The 19,812-nt window shown below is 43.2% G+C and overlaps 1 long non-coding RNA gene across 1 annotated transcript; it reads right to left on the bottom strand.

Moving 5' to 3' along the window:
• Positions 1–240: 240 nt before the first annotated feature.
• Positions 241–16,639, bottom strand: LOC108302826. Its single transcript, XR_001824535.2, has 4 exons — positions 15,628–16,639; positions 6,123–6,352; positions 5,352–5,482; positions 241–1,039 (listed from the first exon to the last, which is right to left on the bottom strand). It is a non-coding gene; the product is annotated as an uncharacterized LOC108302826 (long non-coding RNA).
• Positions 16,640–19,812: the final 3,173 nt, after the last annotated feature.

Raw genomic sequence — 19,812 nt, 5'->3', positions numbered from 1 at the left:
AAGTATCAGGAACCAGAAAATCGTGTTTGTTTTCCTTCTCATTATAAACTTCCAATGGCTCCCCTCTGAATACTGACTAAGGCAGTAAGTAGCCTGGTATTCGAGAGCTTACACATTTTTATTCAAATCTGTCTTTCATTAATTGGATACTGTCCAAGGCCACCCAGCCTGTACCTTTTACTCATTTATAAAGAAATGGAAAATTCCTTACTGAACAAGTGAATGAATAAATGCATCCAATGGTGGTTGCCATACACTCTATATAACACGTTCTCTGGATTTACTAATAAAAAACGCTGTAGGCGTCTTCCGGCGGCTTTCCCTCATCCTGGTTTGCATTGCAGGGGCTCTGGCTGTGACCAGTGCTGAAGACTGCAGGGCACCTGACAAGACCTACATCTTGACTTCCAGAGAGGAGGGTGATGTCGTGAGTCACTGCCTGGTCTTCCCCCTCTCTCTGCACATGTGGTGTCAGCCGTGGTGCCTGCCAGCCCAGGACAGGACTTGCTACATATGTCAGCAGGGGAGGAGACCCGAGTCACCCCGAGTTAGCAGCAGAGAATCCCTATGGGTCCGCAGGAACTTCAGTCCCTACCTCCTCAGAAGAAAGAATTTGACTGAGGGGCATGAGGCAGAAAAAGAGAGCGGGCAAGTTTCAGAGCAGGAGTGGAAGTTTAGTTAAAAGGCTTTAGAACAGGAAAGAAAGGAAAATTCGCTTGAAAGAGACCCAAGCAGGCGCCTGAAGGTCCAAGAGAGAAAAGAGAGCTAAAGAAGACAGTTAAAAAAAAGAGGGTCTTTAACCTTGATCCTGGGACTTTATAGGCTTGCCTCTTTCCCAGGAGTCTTCCCATACAGGGTGGGTTTCCTGCATGCACAGTGCCCGCCTTACCCTTTGGAATGGAGCATGCAGAGTGTGGTTAGGGGAAGGTCCAGGCAGGGCCCTCTGAGGCTTTCTTCCGTTTTCTGGTGGAGTAGTGACCACACGTCACCATTTTTGTCTCTTAACAGGCATGCCCAGGAAGTTGCTTCTCCCTGGGGCCTGCGTTCAATTAACATTTGGATGTTAACAGGTGCGGACCATCAGGAAATGGTCTCTTCCTGCCTCGTGGAATTGTCATTTTTAGAGAAGGCATGCGATGATGGCCAAACCATCACCCAACATTTCTGGTGGGCGGTGGGGAGAGCCCTCTCCTGCCCCTTTCATGTCTAACTACCTGGAACACACAGAGGAGGCTTGGCTGGGACTTCCGAGTGAAGGTACTGGAGTAATTCTGCTGTTATTGACTGTGATGGTAAAGAATTGGCTGTGTTATTTTCCATTTATTTACTCCCATAGATTCTCCACTTCAATGCAGGGAGGTAAGATTAGGGAGCTGGCCCATGCACAGCTCAGTAGACCACTGGGGATGAGACTTGAGGGCCCCTGGGCCTGCAGTCGGCCCATTGTACCCAGATCAGTGCGAGGGATTCTCACACTCCAGCTGCTACAAAGCTGGGCCTTTATCTCTGCTTATCTAGAAAGAGGCCTGAGCGGGTGACTCATTCTCATACATCAGAGGATCCGCAGTGCTCCAGCCCTGCCCCAACCTCCCTGTGTCTACTGGGACAGCCTCAGCGACAAGGGAAAGAACAAAGAACAAAGGAAAAAACTCGAGTTTTAAAAACTGGACAGAGTGAGGAGGAGCCTCCTCAGGACTGGTTCTTTTCTCCCTCTTTGGCCTCTCTTACCCACTCACTACCATCGATGTTTACGCTCTTGTAATGTTCACACTGTTTGTCATTCCCTGGGAGCGGCTTGTCCACCAAGCTTCTGCATTTGGGGCTGAATGACAAGAAATCAAAGGGACGAAATGGGCCAACTCCCTAATCTTATCTCCCTGAATTGAAGTGGAGAATCTATGGAAGTAAATAAATATAAAACATATAGTCAATTCTTGACCATCACGGTCAACAATGGCAGAATCTCCAGGAGGAAATGCACTCTGGAGGACTTCCTTCGTCTGAGACATCTAACCTGGGGACAGCTCGGCTCTGTGTCCCACCTCCACCACCACAGACTCTCTGCCCACTGCTTCTCTGTATTCCCCAAGATCTGGGGTGTTCCATTTGGGTTCCTGGAGAAAGAAGAAATGTTTTCTACCTAGAGTGAATATACCTGGTGTCCTTCCAAATAGCTGCAGCCCTTGCATTTTTAATAAGAAGGAAGCCCTGATGAATGTCACAAAGCCAATAAATGTGGCCACCACCACACTGGAGATGTTCCTATACATCTGTCAAGTGCCCACAGTGTGCAGGGCAGAGCAGAGATTAGACATGTTGCCCACCCAATGGGCTGATGATCAAAGTGCCTGTGTGTTTCTGTAGGTATTTCCAATTCAGTTTACATTTTAGAAGAAAATAAATACACTTGGACAACCATCTCCTGTTCTTCTTCCTCCCGCCCTCCACCTTTGATGATGGAACAAACCCATTCCCCTTCCCTCTCCCTTTTATAGTAAAACAAGTCCTTGCAGGTGTCAGTGGGGCTGCTCAGGGGCAAGGCCCGCGGATCCCAACTCTGCACCTAGGAACTGGCTGATCCTTGTGACCCTGTCAACTGGGACCCACTTGTAGCCAACCTCTCTCTACACTCCCAGCAAGACCTGCAATTGCTGTTTCGTCCCAGATCCCAGTGGTTCTAGCTAGACCCAGGCCAAAGATTACTTGGGCCTTTTGATGAAAGGCCTTTGGGAAATTAGCACCTTTCCACTGGGATGTTGGAGGTGCAGAAACTTGCCTACCTCTGCGATTCTGTTGAGTGCCTGACATCCTGAAGGTTTGCCAGGGATCCTCCCAGCCCTAGTCTAACCTTGAATGAGCTGGCACTGGCTGGCCAGCCTGCCCTCACCTGGGATCCCTGTTTGGCTTGGCTTTTGTCAAGGAGTCCAGGAGCCTGGGGAACTAGAGAATGAAGCAACAGCTCACCAAGGGCGAATTCCTGCCTAGCGCCTGGTATCTGGTTTCCGAGCCAAGCATGGGTGGTTCTGTTTCTGTTGATTCCTGACTGTGGTTGCATGCTGCATCCTGGTTCTCTGTTCCTACCTGGATATTCCTCCCCAGAAGGAATTAAGTCCAGGGCTCTGAGAGCTGCAGGCCCAGATGTAGCTCTTATATGCAAACACTTCCACTTCTGAATTCTTAGAAGTTACTAAGACCCCTTAGAGCCATGCTGGGGTCCTTTGCCCCTTCCTTAGGGCTCAACTTAATTGACTTGGCTGGGTGTTATTTTAGACACCTGAAATAGGCAAGTGCTTGGTATCAGGGTGGTTTAAATTTCAGAGGGGCACGTTGTGGCATAATGTTTGAGGCTGGGACTTACAGTGCACAGATTAGAGCCTTCTTTGTCACTCTAACAGTTTTGCTCATTTTTACCCACCATTTGTCAGATGACCCTTTGGGTGTTGGAGAGTTATATCTGACTGTTTTTGCACATGGGTCAGAAATGTATGAAAGATAGTCTGAAATTCTTGCCTCCTTCTCTAGAGCAAACCCAGCAGCTCAGACTGCAGCAAGCTGCTGATGTTCCATCTCTGTGAACCGGCAGGTGATAAGCTGAGGAATGCCTGCTCCTGTCCCCATTCTCACCTGAGATCCCAGAAGCTGGCATGCACCACACAGCCTGGGTGTGCCAGGGACGAACTTGTTTAAGCTGTCCTGTTATAAACATGAAAACACCCCCTGTTGTTCTCAAAAGTGAAAGTTGGACAATAAATTATGGAGTTAACCTACGTATAGAGGACAGCCCATTTGTTCTAGCTGTTCTTTCCAGACGTACAGAGAGCATATTACGGCTGGAGAAGTTAGGGCTGAGAAAGGGAAGTGACTTGTCCACACTCACATAGTGAGTCAGTAGCTGAACTGTTTAAGAGAATCCAGGAGCTTTGACTAATGTGCTACTCACTCCTGACACCACCCTGGTAAAGGGAGTAGAAAGGACAGGAATAGGTCAGTTGACAGCACACGGTGGAGGAGAGAAGCCTGCATGCCTCTGCATGTGAAATGACGTTAGAAGGCTTCCAAAGGCAGGTGCAAAATAATAGTGCACAAAGCAATTGATCCTTAGTGGAAGCTCAGGGACTGGTGGTTGATGAGTGACTTGATGAGCTACAAGTGCCTATAGGGAGAAGGGAAACATCAAGCAGGATGACTGCAGGGTGCTGCAGAGATGACTCCTGGCGGCTGGCTCAGCCTGAGCCTGTGATGGGGCAGAGGTTGTCCTGGCACTGTACGGGAGGAAGGACCTGGGCTACCTCTAAGTCTACTGAGGCGTTATTTACCAAGGGGAGGATTGAGAAAATCTGCCAAGGAGAAAGAGGTGAACCCAGCATGAAGGAAGGAGGTGTAAGGACAGAGGGCAGACAAGACTGCCTGGAGCAGAGGGAGATGGAAGAAAAGACACAAAGAATGTCTGCCCAGCATCCTCATTTTTTTGGTTTTCTGGGAAAATGGTGCAACTCTTGCAAGCGGCGATTACAGAGGGTGGGAGTAGGAGAGAAACCACAGTGATTTTTCTTTCAGGACCAAAAAAATGTTTTCCCCAAACTAAACAAAGTCAGATTGAGAAATTCAACATAGTACCTTAGGGACCTGGTGGCTCATAGCTGCGTCTTGCCACAGGCGCAGGCCTCAGATGCTCACGCCGCCTGGGGAGGAGCATTTAAACTCTTAAGTGAAGAGGACACGTAAACCTTCCAAGATCAAAACACTCATGGCCTCTTTTTGCAAAATAGTTTTTGTCGGCCTCCTACAGACAGTGGTGGTGGCACCTTTTGTGAACCACAGCAGGACATGTGCCTGGATGCCCCCTTCCACACCTGTTACCTGCCCAGGGAGCCTCACCTGCCTCTCATAGGACAGCTTCATAGCCTGTGACTTCAGTGTGGGCCTCTTACACTGAAAGCCCCCAGTGATGGCTGCAGTTGTTGCCTAAAAGGTCATTTCCGGCTGGGCGTGGTGGCTCACACCTGGAATCCCAGCACTTTGGGAGGCCAAGGCAGGCAGATCATGAGGTCGAGAGATCGAGACAATTCTGGCCAACATGGTGAAACCTGGTCTCCACTAAAAATAGAAAAATTAGCTGGGCATGGTGGGGCACATCTGCAGTTCTGGCTACTCGGGAGACTGAGGCAGGAGAATTGCTTGAGCCCGGGAGGCCGAGGTTGCAGTGAGCCGAGATCGCGCCACTGCACTCCAACACTCTAGCCTTGCGACAGAGAGAGACTCCATCTCAAAAGAAAAAAAAAAAGGTAATTTCCCTCAGATGACACCAGTGCTTTAGGATCATTAAAAAAACAAAGGAATCTTCTAATTACAAGATGAAACTCTGCCTTCAAAAAGGGAGATGCGGCTAGATTCTTCAGGAAAAACTGGAGCTGGGGCCTGGGTGGTCTTGCTGGTATTCTTTCTTTTGTGATTTCATTAAATGAAGCCATTCATTTCAGAGCTGCCTTAAAAAAATGTAGGAGTCATTCAACCTTCCTCAGCAAATTACAGTGATTTTAAATGAACAAAAAAGTCAGTGGCCCTATTCACACTCCCCACTCCCCTGGTCAGGAATAATGTATCTGACGATGGAAATTATCCATAGCCTAGAAAGAAAAAATCATTGCAGCTTCTCTGTTGCACATTGTACTTTCAGATTTTTATTTATGTGAAATTCTCATTCTCAACTGTCTGATTTCTGTTAACCTTAGGGCTCTAAATCTAGTCAGGTCTTGAGCCTGCAGACCCCTTTAAATAGTGTGATAACTCAAATTGTTTTCAAATTGAGGTGGCTGTGCTTCTGAGTCTCATCTGTGGAGCCAGGGGCCTTGGGGCCACCTGCACAGTCCCACTGCTGAGATTGTATCTGCAAGTCCTGCCCGCTCTCCCAGGACTCTGCTGGCCAGGGGCTGAGCTCTGAAGCCTCTCCAACTTCAGGTGGAATTCTGGGTCCTGGCCCAGCCCAGAGCACTGGAGGATCTCAGCAGCCCTCCTCGGCACACAGGAGGAGTGGGTGCTGAGCTGGCACAACAAATCTATCCTCCTGTCCCCACCCTGGGATTTCTGATCTGCTGCAGGATGTGGAAGAACCCAGCTCCCACCTCTGCTAACTGTGCGTAATTCCTCAGTGGGGAGGGCATCACTGTCTCAGACAAGAATGAGGGGCTGCCCCACAGTCTCTGCACCTCTCAAGTGATCTCCGGAGGCAGCTGGCTACGATCCTGGGACCTACGTAGTCACTGGTGCCGATGTCCATGCTAATGACTCTAGTGGCCACCTCTGTCCAGGCCAGGGCTGAATCCCGGCACCAACATAACTTTTTCCAAGCAGCCTAGATTAATTAGGTAAATGAAAAAAAACAAACAAACAAAAAAACAACTGTGAGGTAAAGAGACCTCCAGCATAATCCTAGCTTTTATCACATAAATAGAGGGTGAGGGTACTCACTCCACCAAACCAAAAGGACTCATACACAGTGCAAGGTGCCATGTGCCTTCACAAAGAGAAGAGTCATGTCAATATCAATCCTACAGCGATTCAACTCCACAGAGACAAATGGTGTTTTAAAAATTCCATTTTATTCATTGGTAGTTTTTCCCTTTTTAACAAAATTGTCTATATTTAAGGCATACAACATGATGTTTTGACATACATATACAGAGTGAAATAGTTACTACAGTCAAGCAAATTAAAATATTCATCATCTCGCATAGTTATTTTTTGTGCGTGTGTATGGTAAGAGCACCTAAAATCTACTGTCTTCACAAGTTTCCAGTATACAGTATAAGATTATTAACTATGCTGTATACTATACCTTCAGATTTACGTATCCTACCTTTGCACCCTTCGACCTCTCTCCATTTCTCCCTTTCTCATCCCCAGTAACAGCCATTCTACTGTCTCTTTTCTTTGTATTTAACTTCTCTTTTAGATTTCACATATGAGTCACAGTATTTTCCTTTCTGTGGCTGGCTTATTTCACTTAACATAATGCCCTCCAGGTTCATCCATATTGTCAAAAATGGCAGTATCTCTTTTTTAAAGGCTGTATAATATTCCAGTGTGTGTGTGTGTCTGTGTGTGTGTGTGTATAAAAGTATACTGATTAAGGAAAATGTTTAAGCTGTACTTGTCTGTGATCTGAATTAGACCCGTGATTGTATCCTTTCCTTTGACTGACATTTATAATCCCCAATCCCTTAATAAGTTGTGCTAACACAGGGAAATTACTTTACCAAATCCCTGTGATATATATATATGTCCCATTTGTGTCTTTTTTTGCTTTTGTTGCCTGATTTTTTGATGTAATATTCAAAAAAATCATTGCCAAGGCCAATATCAAAGAGCTTTCCCCTATTTTCTTCTATAAGTTTTACGTTTTCAGGTCCTAATTTAGATCTTTAATCTATTTTGAGTTGATTTGTGTGTGTGTTGTGAGATAGGGTCTAATTTTCATGTGGCTATCCTGATTCCCCAACACAATTTACTGAAGAGACTATGATTTCTGCATGTGTCTTCTTGGTGCTGTTTTCAAAAATTGGTTGATTGTATATGCTTGGGTTTATTTCTGGGCTGTCTATTCTGTTCTGTTGGTTTATGTGTCTGTTTTTATGCCAATAACATACTATTTCAAATACTATAGGTTTGTACTAAAATTTAAAAATCACCAAGTATGATGTCTTCATCTTTGTTTTTCTTTCTTAATAGCTTTGGCTATTGGGGTCTTCTGTGAGTCCATCCAGATTTTAGAATTGATTTCTCTAGTTCTGTAAAAAATGCCATTGGAATACCGACAAGGATGGCTTTGAATCTTCATACTCCTTTGTGTAGTATGAACATTTTAACAATATTAATTATTTCAATCCATGAATATGGGATCTCTTTCCATTATTTGTGTCATCTTAAATTTCTTTTATCAATGTTTTATAATTTTCAGTGTACAGATCTTTCAGCTATTTGGTTAAATTTATTCTTAATTATTTTATTCTTTTTAATGTCATCATTAGTGAAATTGTTTTCTTTATTTTTTATTTTTTGGATAAGTCATTATTGTTGTGAAGAAAGATACAGATTTTTGTATGCTGATTTTGTATCCTCCAACTTTACTGAATTTGTTTATTAGTTTAAACAGGTTTGTGTGTGTTTGTGTGCTTGAAGTTGTTAGGGTTTTCTACATATAGGATCATCTCAGCAGTAAACAGGTAAAATTTTACTTCTTTTCTTATTTGGATGCCTTTTATGTTTTTTTCTTGTCTGACTGCTCTGGCTAGCACTTTCAATACTACGTTGAATTGAAGTTGCAAGAATGGGCATCCTTTCTGGATCTTAGAGGAAAAGCTTTCAATTTTTCCCACGGCTTATGATGCTATCTCTGGGATTTTCATAAATAGCCTTTATTATGTTGAAGAAGTTTCCTTCTGTAACTAAAATGTTGAGACTTGTTAATCAAGAAAGAATGCTGAACATTGTCAAATGCTTTTTCTGCATCTATTGAGATGAACATGAATAATCTTGAAGAGCACTTTGTGAAAGTGACTTACAGAGTGGTTGTGCCTAGAGCACTGACCCAAAAAATGATCAAGTGGTGGCCAGGCATGGTGGCTCATGCCTGTAATCACAGCACGTTGGGAGGCCGAGGCGGGCATATCGCCTAAGATCAGGAGTTCTAGACGAGCCTGGCAAACATGACAAAATCCTGTCTCTACTAAAAATATAAAAAATTAGCCGGGCATGGTGGCGGGCACCTGTAATCCCAGCAACTTGGGAGCCTGAGGCAGGAGAATGCTTGAACTCGGGAGGCAGAGGTTGCAGTGAGCCCAAATTGTGCCGTTGTACTCTAGCCTGGGCAACAGAGCAAGCACAAAAAAAATCAAGTGGGTAAGAATTGCCAAATATACATAAGGAAAAATGATCTCAGAGAGGCTGGAGGTGGGTGGACAGATCAGCTTAGCCTCTAAGGGCATGTATATGCTTGTAGTAGGAAGTTATATATAAGGGCCTTCTCTTTATAGCAACAGTAGCTTCTGCCCTGATTCTAGGTAATTGTCAACATCTACCCAAAGTAGTAAGTATTAGATACTTGATGAGTGCGGATCAGGTGAAAGTAATAAGTGTTGGTTGTAAGAGGTGACAAGAAGGGCTATTCAACAAATGGTGTTGGAACCAGCGGCTAGCCACTTAAAAAAATCCATTAAACTCGTTCTTACCGTACTCTTACCACCAATAAATTCCATGTGGATAAAAAACTTAAAAAATTTGAAACCATAAGATTTAAAAACTCATGGGTGTGTGGGCTGGGCGTGGTGGCTCACACCTATAATCACAGCACTTTGGGAGGCTGAGGCAGGCAAATCACAAGGTCAGAAGATCGAGACCATCTGGCCAACATGGTGAATCCCCGTATCTACAAAAAATACAAAAATTAGTCAGGCACGGTGGCATGTGCCTGTAGTCCCAGCTACTCGGGAGACGAAGGCAGGAGAATTGCTTGAACCTGGGAGGTGGAGCTTGCAGTGAGCTGAGATCGCACCACTGCACTCCAGTCTGGTGACAGAGAAAGACTCTATCTCAAAAAAAAGAAAAAAAAAAAAAGATGTGTTTATTGATAATCTCTGTATCTCTGTATAGAGAAGTCCTTTCTAGTATAGAAGTCATAGATTTAAAAAATTATAAATTTATACCATAAAAGTATGCACACTTTTTGTATGACAAAATTACTTTTAAAAATGTGATAACCAGGACAAATACTTGCAACATATATGAGAAAAAGAGGCTTAATTTTCTTAGATGATGATGATGATGATGATTATTATTATTATTATTTTTTTGAGACGGAGTTTCGCTCTTGTTACCCAGGCTGGAGTGCAATGGCGCGATCTCGGCTCACCGCAACCTCCGCCTCCTGGGTTCAGGCAATTCTCCTGCCTCAGCCTCCTGAGTAGATGGGATTACAGGCAAGCGCCACCATGCCCAGCTGATTTTTTGTATTTTTTAGTAGAGACGGGGTTTCACCATGTTGACCAGGATGGTCTCGATCTCTTGACCTCGTGATCCACCTGCCTTGGCCTCCCAAAGTGCTGGGATTACAGGCTTGAGCCACCGTGCCCGGCCAATTTTCTTAGATTATAAAAAGGTGGTACAAACCAATACAGAAAAGCTGGCACGAACCAGTAAATTAAATATTGGGCAAAGAATTTGAATGGGCAGCTTATAAGAAAAATCACACAGATGTCTGATAAGCACATTCACTTGAAATTAATAATGCATATCCAAATCATAACAGGATATCGTTGTTCACGTAATTGGCAAAGATTATAAAGTTTTTAAAATAATTAGTGCCAGTGAAGATATGTGGAGAAAGGAACTCACAAATATCGTTATGGGGACTGTCGACTGATAGTCATGTTGCCAACATTAATAGACTCATCTGAGAGCAATTTAAAAATAACAATTATAATTTTCAATGTATGCTCCCTTTGATCCAGGAATTCGACTGCATGAGTTTAGACTACTACTACCTTGACTAAATTATGCCAAAACGTACAGGACAAGGATGGACATTACAGCATTGCTTACAATAGCAGGAACAACTGAAATTTACCTAAAATGTCCACCAGCTGAGACTGGTTAGACAATAGAACTTTATGAAGCAGTTTTTAAAAAAGTGAAAAGTTGATTGGTAGAGCTTGCATATAGAGGATCTTTAATTTTAATATGTAGAAAATAAAGAAGCAAGGCTAAGGGCAACATATTCAGCAATATTTGATACAGTTTTTAAATTGTACAAAAACACATTTGGGCACATCCCCCAATGTATTTATTTATTTATAGAATATATACAGGTATATAATCAGATACAAAAATAGAGCAAAAGGGGTGAATTAAAACAAAGAAATATAAGCTCAATTTTTTTTTACACTCTTTTACACCCAAGAGACTTTCTTGGATGTGTGCACCTGCTCCACATGAGAGTGGTGTGAGTACAGCATTATGGAAATGTAAAACTTTGTCTGCAAATTCTTTGACATTTCTTCCATTGGGAGATGAAATCCCCTTCACACTGGACAGGCTTTTGTGGTTGTTTTGACCAACAGGGGAGGAGAGAAATGATAATATGTGATACTGAGTCTAGGATGTAAAAAGTGATGCATCTTCTGCCTCGTTGCTAGGATACTTGTTCTTAAGCCTTTAGTGGCTAAGTGGGCCGCCTGAGATCGCCATGCTGAGAGGAAGCCCAAACTAACACAAGTGGAAAGAAGATGGGGAGAGAGACATGCTCAGGTGCTCCAAGCTTCAGCCTCTGCCTGCCTCTGCACAAGCAATACCAGACCAGCCTACTGAGCTCTTTCCACATTCCTGACCCACGGAAACCAGAAGTGGGGACAAACACTTGCTGCTGTTTTAGACCACTATGTTTGGGGATGATTTGTTATGTAGCAATAAATAATAGAAACAACCATGATCCCCAATTTTTGCACACGTGTGTGTGTGTGTGTGTGTGTGTGTGTGTGGTGTTGTGTATGCAATTGACCCTTGAACAACATGAGCTGGAACTGTGCAGGTCCACTATACACAGATTCTCTTCTGCCTCCGCCACCCCTGAGACAGCAAGACCAGTCCCTCCTCTTCCTCCCTCCTCCTCAGCCTACTCGACATGAAGACAATGAGGATGAGGACCTTTAGGATGATCCCCTTCCACGTGACACATAGTAAGTATATTTTCTCTTCCTTATGATTTTCTTAATAACATTTTCTTTTCTGTAGCTCACTTTTTTCTAAGAATACAGTATCTAATACGTGTAACATACAAAATAGGTGTTGCTTGATTGTGTTACTGGTAAGGCCTCTGATCAACAATAGGCTTTTGGTAGTTTTGTTTTAGGGGAGTCAAGAGTTAATGTGCAGATTTTTCAACTGTGTTGGGGATTGGTGCACCTAACCCTCATGATGTTCTAGAGTCAACTGTATGTGTATATGTGTACACACACACACAGACACACACAATATTTTTATAGATGCAAATGTACATCCACATTTGCTGTGCTTCGCCTAATTTTGAGGGAATAGAGAACAGAAGGAAGTGCTGAGAGTGGTTATTTTTGAGTGGTGGACTGGAAGGCAGGGAAGCTGTGATAGTTAATTTTAGGTCTTAACTGGATTAAGGAATACCTAGAGAGCTGGTAAAGCCTCAAATCTGGGTGTGTCTGTGAGGGTGTTTCCAGAGGAGACTGGCACATGAGTCAGTGGACCGAGTGGGAAAGATCTACCCTCAATGTAGGCAGGCACCATCCAGTCAGCTGGGGGCCCACACAGAACAACAAAGCAGAGGAAAGGAGAATTCCTTCTTTCTCTCTCCTGGACCTGGGACATCCTGCTTCTGCTGCCCTTGGATAGCAGAACTTCAGGCTCTTCAGCCTTTAGACTCCAGGACACCCTTGGTTCTCATGCCTTGGGCCTCAGACTGAGAGCTGCACCACTGGCTTCCTTGGTTCTGAGTCTTTCGGACTTTAACTGAGCTACACTATGGGCATGTAGTGTGCAGACGGCCTGTTGTGGGACTTCCCTGCCTCCTTAATCACATGAGCCAATTCCCCTGATAATCCTCCCTTGTCTATCTGTCTGCCTGTCTATCTATCTATCTATCTATCTATCTATCTATCTATCTATCTATCATCTATTTATCTATCTATCCATCTATCTATCTAATCTATCTATCTTTCCATCCATCTATCTCCTATTGGTTTTGTCCCTCTGGAGAACTCTGACTGATACTAAGATCATCTTTGTTAGAAATGGAATGTTAATGCTTTATCGTTGCCTGCATGGTCTATAATTTTTTTCTCGTGTTTCTTTTAAAATCTTGACCTGGCTTGGGAGGAGACCATCTTTCGTCTGCTCATACTAGCTCATCTAAAGTCTGGAAGCACAAAGTTTCTGCACAGTACCAACCTGGACTGAACAACGGTAATGTGCTTAACACTATCCAAAATTGATTCTAGTTCTCAACTGTGCAGCCCTGGAGTCATATCTGAAGGTCCATATCCTGGCTCCATCATTTCTTATCCTCTCTAAATTTCAATTTCCTCTTCTGAAAAATGCAAATAATATCAGTACCTGCCTATGTTAGTTATCTATTGATGTATGATAAATTACCCCAAAACTTAGCAGCTTGAACCAATAAACATGTATTAGCTACAACTTCTGTGGGTTATGGAGCCAGGCACGACTCAGCCAGGAGCTTCTGGTTCAAAGTATCTCATGAGGTTGCAGTCCAACTACTGTCTGATGCTGCGGTCCCATCTGACGTGTGACTAGTGATTAGGGTGGGATCCTCTTCCAAGTCCATGCACGTGGTTGTCAACAGGATTCCATCCCTTACAGTCTGTTGGACTGAGAGTTTCACTTCCTCACTGGCTGTTGGCTGGGGGTCTCCCTCAGCGCTTTGTCACATAGACCTCTCTGCAGGGCAGCTCACGGTATGGCAACTAGAGCACCAAAGACAGAAGCCACAGACTTTTTACATCCTGATCTTGAAGGGGGACATCCTGTTACTTTGACATACTCTACTCATTCAAGGCAAGTATATGAATCCAGTCCACACTCGAGGAGAAGGGATTATAAAAGGAAGTGAATGCCAGGAGGTGAGGATCAACAGGGGCCATTGCATAGGCTGCCTGCCACAGCACCCATAGAGTGGTTGTGAGCATTAAATAAATTAATGTCAGTGTTTAAAACATATCGCAATACAGTATTGCTCAACAGATGAAAGGTCTTATTAATATTATAGATATCTGTCCATGTTTAACATTCAATATCAAGTGTTTTTTGTTTTTGTTTTTGTTTTTGTTTTTGAGACAGTGTCTTGCTCTGTCACCTAGGCTGGAGTGGTGGTGTGGTCCCCACTCACCGCAACCTCCACTTCCATAGTTCAAGCTATTCTTCTGTCTCAGCCTCCCAAGTAGCTGGAACTACAGGCGCACGCCAGGCTGATTTTTGTATTTTTAGTAGAGACAGGGTTTTGCCACGTTGGCCAGGCTAGTCTTGAACTCCTGACCTCAAGTGATCCATCTGCCTTGGCCTCTCACAGTGCTGAGATTACAAGCGTGAGTCACCTGAAGTACTCTTTTTCAGCAACTAATTTATAGTGATATTTCAGTGAGGTTTTCGCCAGAAATGCACTAATTTATCCATGTAGGTGTTTTCTCAGACTCCCCAGGGCAACACCGACTTAGGAGCGGCTCCTGCCAAGCAGTGATATGGGCTGGCCCTGTCGTGGCTTTCGGCTTTCTCAGTACAGCTCATCGAGTGGTCATCGAGTGTGTATTAGTGCCTATAACAAGATGGGAACCCAGGTAGTAACTGAGGACCCAGCAGTGAACTAGGCATGTATAGCTTCTGCCTTTCCAGAGCACACAGATTAGTGGAGGAGGTTCAGACAGAGAAAAGACAACTTCAGCCATTCCTGAGCACTCTTCAATACTGATACCCCGAAAAGCATAAACCTAAATGATTACTCTTCTCTCACTACCTCAATATTTGAAGGTAAATGAGGAGGTTTATTATTGTTATTTAATTTCAGAAATACATAAAGTGTCTAATTGAAATCTATTTAATACTTAAAATGTTATATTTATGAAATTTACTAACACTAGGTACACCCTCACTTAGGTGGGACAGGAAGCTAAACTTCTTGCCACTATCATGAGATTGGGTTTGGCACAGTGTGGTGATACTCTGGTTTCCTAGGAGACTTAACCCTGGCATAGGCTCACAGCTAGGACACACACAAGTATTGCTATCCTCACCAGGTGTTCAGCTGCTCTTCGTACAAGCATCTCTACTGTCTCAAAGCGTATATATTCATGCATTCACCAGCTATTTTATGAACAATAAGCAAATGCTATATTGGGGGTTCTCTTTGGATCCCACCTATTTCCAAATTTCCAAGACTGCATTCTCTCCATTCACTGTCCTCCAACACAGCTTCCGAAACTCTGAATGGGGTCTTCCGCTCGTAGCCATGGCCAGCACAGCCTAAGGTAGAGAGCAGAACAGGAGCCGCTGGAGTGGACTTGGCATCAATCACAGAAACAACAGCGACAAGCCACAAATACTCAAGAAGCAGGGAAAAGGGGTAAGGGAATACCGTTACAAAACGCTGAAGTTCTCCAAACATTTTAAACCTTTTCTTCTCACTCTGACGATTCCCACTTTCTGTGTAGAAAAACAAAGAAAAAGAAGATACGTTGTATTAGGCACAACCTCCAGAGTGAGTTGACCCAGAGTCTTTATAGAATGAGAAGGGAGAGAATTCGTAATTAAATAAACAGCGAACAAACCTCAGGATAAAGGTTACCCCATATCTTACCTAAACTCTACAGTACTATAATTTATTCAGTCGGCGAATAAGTATTTGTTAGCATCTAATCTATACTAGGTACTATTCTAAGCTCAAGTTTTATCATGGTGCTCCAGTCTTCTCCTTGTAATATTTACACCCAATAAACACTTATCACGAAACCTACTGGCGTGCAGAGCTATAATCTGTAACCTATCATACACTTTGGAAAAATATTAACAGAACTTTGTAAAAATGTCTACACAAACCAAATATTCAGGAAGATACCAATTCTGAAACAAGCTCTGTCTTTATTAAAGAACTCATCTGCTGGAAATGTTTCTTGTTAATTGCCTTCAGATATTTAGTGTATATCTGTGATGTCATGATTTTCTAGGGCATATTCTCCAACAAATGTTATGTAAGCTATGTGTTCTTTCATGTTTATAAACTAGCCCTTTACCAGTTGGAAATATAACATCTTCTTGCACTAACATCCTACCTTGTTTTATCTGTGCAAATCTCAGCAAAATCTTGTGCAACTGTATTAGTCAGCTTCACTGCATAACAAACAATCCCCCAAAACCTCAGTGGCTTACATCATCCATTTATTTCTTCCTCATGAGACATGCAGGCTATGAGTCTGCTGTCGCAGCTATTTTCTCATCCCAGGATGCAGCTGAAGGAGCAGCTCCTATCTGGGAAATTCTTTTCTCTTGTATGAGGGCAGAAGAGCAAGAGACCAAGCAGAATCACACCATCACATTTAAAGCTTCTGCTCCTAAGTGGCATATACCTTGTCTACTCACATGTCATTGGCTAATGAAAATCACATGACCAATGACCAAGCCTGACAGGGAGTCAGGGAAATATATTTACCTATCTATAAGGGGTCTAAGGCAGGGATGGATAATCCTTTTAAAGAAGAAGGGACAAATAATTGCAAACAATACTATAATCCACTACAGTAACCACTTGGCAATTTCCAAAATAGTGAGGAACTTACAGGCACATTTTTCTCTGGATCTACATTTCTGTCCATTCATTGAAGAACACAGGCAGATCCTCAATCATGGCACACGTAACCTACTGGAAAGGAAAGTCGTCACTGTGAAGGACACTGAACTAAGCCCAACATCTGTTAAAAGACCGCAGATTTTGAAATTTTAAAAAACAAATGCTGAACCTCATTATTACAACACTAGGGTTAACAAAGGCTTGCCGTAGTTTACTCAGCATTATGCTGGCAACTTCACTTCACTAGTGTCCAATGTTGTTTTTAGTTTCTGGGATTCAAAACCAAAAGAAGGGAAAGGAGTGGCTAACATTCATGCTAACAGTAGTATAATGCTCTAAAATGTGTTTAAATAGCACTTCCACATTCACAGTAATTGCAGAAGTGATGAACACAGTTAAGAAGGACATGCTGTACTTGGGTAATTAGAATTAGAACTAGGAGAGACAGGATAATATTTGCTTTTATATGAGAAGTAAAATTACACTGTTACATGTGCTTAATCATTGTAGGGACCTAAATCATTGCAAGTATGTGTTTATGCCATTTGTTGGAAAAAAAAACTGGGACAGGATACCATTTTCCTTCCTTTAATATTTTTAAATCACCCTCTACAGGACAGGCGCTGTGAGATGAATATCTCATACTTATATATACACACGCCTATTATTTCCACATCTCTGATTTTCCCCTGTACCCAGGGATTTACTTCTGGTCATAAAAGATGGCTTACCTTAGATTTCCTGCCATAAAGCTCCTTCCCTTTATACTAAGTCATACTTTCTACAGTTGGCTTAAAAGACACATTTTATAATGAGAAAGCTAAAATGGAGTCTTTTTAAAGACATGCCCAAGACACGCATACTAACGAGATGACCACTTCACTCCTTAATTTGCGGTTCATTGAGATGATTGATTGACATATAGAAAGTTAGATAGATAAATAGATACATGGATGAAAGGTAGATGACAAGAGAGAGTTGAAACATAGATGATAGAGAGAGATGAACAGTTTCTCATACTTGGCATACGGAGTGAGGAAGTCAAAGTAAAACAATGGTAAGCACTACACCTCCGGGTCGTCAGACCCACCTCAAATTGGAAAGCGTGGTCAAGCCAACCATCTAGGAAAGAAACAAGAGCTGTGTCAACTTTGTCATTCAAATAAATGTCCATGGCCAGCCGCGGTGGCTCACGCCTGTAATCCCAGCACTTTGGGAGGCTGAGGCAGGCAGATCAGGAGGTCAAGAGATCGAGACCATCCTGGCCAACATGGTGAAACCCTGTCTCTACTAAAAAAAAAATACAAAAATTAACTGGGCATGGTGGCATGCGCCTGTAGTCCCAGCTACTTGGGAGGCTGAGGCAGGAGAACTGCTTGAACCCAGGAGGCGGAGATTGCAGTGAGCTGAGATTGCGCCACTGCACTCCAGCCTGGCGCCTGGCAACAGAGCAAGACTCTGTTTCAAAAAAAAAAAAACCAAACAAAAATAAACATCCACAATGAAAATTGTGCCTTCTCAAATAATTTGGAGCTCCACATTTTGACATTTCATATAATGGCTAGCATATTATGACTATGTGGTAGATGTTACAGTGAATTGTGTCCCCCTAAATTCATGTTGAACCCCTAGCCCCACTACCTCAGAATGGGACTCTATTTGGAGACAGGATCTTAAAGAGGTAGTTAAGCTCAAATGAAGTCATTACTGTGTGCCCTAATTCTGCATGACTGGTGTTTTTTAAGAAGAGGAAATTAGGGTACAGATGCACTCAGAGTGAAACCATGTAAAGTGAGCCGGTGAAGGTGGCCATCTATTAGCCAAAGAGAAAGCCCTCAGGAGAAACCAACCCCGATGGCACCTTGAGCTCAGACATCTAGCCTCTAGAACTGTGAGAAAATAAATTATATTGCTTAAATTACTCAGTCTAGGGTACTTTGTTTTGATAGCCCTAGCAAAATCAGCTTCTCTTCAATTTATCTGCAAAAAAAAAAAAAAAAAAAAAAAAAAAAAAAAAAAAAAAAAAAAAAAAAAAAAAAAAAAGAGAGAGAGAGACAGCGAGATAATATTACCAATATGTACATTTTACTTAGTAGGACAGCATGGAAAATGGGTATATACTTGCTCTTGTCTGGGCCTGGGTTCAACTCACTGGCTCTGCCACTTACTAGCAATGTATGTAACCTTGGACAAATTACTTAATCTCTTTGTGTCTCAGTTTGCAGATCTGTAAAATGGGGTAATGGTACTTATCTCGCCAAGTTGTCAGGAGGAATAAATGAATTAATAATGTTTGAAAGCACTTAAATAGTGCTTAACACATTGCGACCAGTGCATAAATAGGAAATAAAACAGTTGGAAAGTGTTTTGAAATCCAGTCTATAAAATTCTTTTAAATTCTAACAAAAGAAAGTCTAAGTGTAGAGTATTCTTATTACAGTGAGAAAATATTTGTCACAGCATTTAGAGTTTCTAATCTGTTCAGAAGAGGGGCTATTGGGTTGAGTTTGCATTTATAGGAAGAGAGACGACTCAACGACTGTGCTCTGACGATGAGGATGGTCATGACCCATGCACCCTGATGGCCGTGATTGTGAACCATTTCTGGAGAGGATTTGAACATTTGCCAAAGCTTTCACACTTGCTGGCTTTCCCCGCAGCATTCATTGCCATGAGAACTATGGAGGGAGTACAGAATGTGTGCTGAAAATTGCGGCCGGGCGCGGTGGCTCACGCCTGTAATCCCAGCACTTTGGGAGGCCGAGGCGGGTGGATCACGAGGTCAAGAGATCGAGACCATCCTGGTTAACACGGTGAAACCCCGTCTCTACTAAAAATACAAAAAATTAGCTGGGCATGGTGGTGTGTGCCTGTAATCCCAGCTACTCAGGAGGCTGAGGCAGGAGAATTGCCTGAACCCAGGAGGCGGAGGTTGCGGTGAGCCGAGATCGCGCCATTGCACTCCAGCCTGGGTAACAAGAGCGAAACTCCGTCTCAAAAAAAAAAAAAAAAAAAAAGAAAATGTTCACAGGTGCAATTTGCGCATGACTTGCTACAGAACCGGGGTAAACACAACTTGGTTTCTACTGGTCAAATTTTAACTCAAGATAAACTTGCTGACTGTGAAGTGTAGCACGTGATTGTTCAGTGTGTGATACTGAACATAAACAGAGTCGGGGGAGTAGGGGCATCCCAGGGTCCAGGGGACAGTGTGTGGCTCCTTGGGGAAGGCCAGCCTGGCTGCAATCTGCTCTGATCCAGCAGACCCCGCAGCTTGCCTCTGCTTGTGGTTCGTAAATGAGGAACATCACATGGTTGACTGTGAAGGTGTTTGGGGACTTGGAGCTCCCAGCCCACTGGTTTTTAATTCTTGTTATAGTTTCTGCTTGGAAATCCCGAAGGACTGGCAACTGCCTAGATAGCAGTTTTGACCAACA

This window comes from Cebus imitator, unplaced genomic scaffold (assembly GCF_001604975.1).
Source record: "Cebus imitator isolate Cc_AM_T3 unplaced genomic scaffold, Cebus_imitator-1.0 Scaffold42, whole genome shotgun sequence".
NCBI classification, from domain to species: domain Eukaryota; kingdom Metazoa; phylum Chordata; class Mammalia; order Primates; family Cebidae; genus Cebus; species Cebus imitator.
The sequence above is the reverse complement of the archived record's forward strand: the minus strand, read 5'-3'. Positions and strand labels throughout refer to the sequence as shown.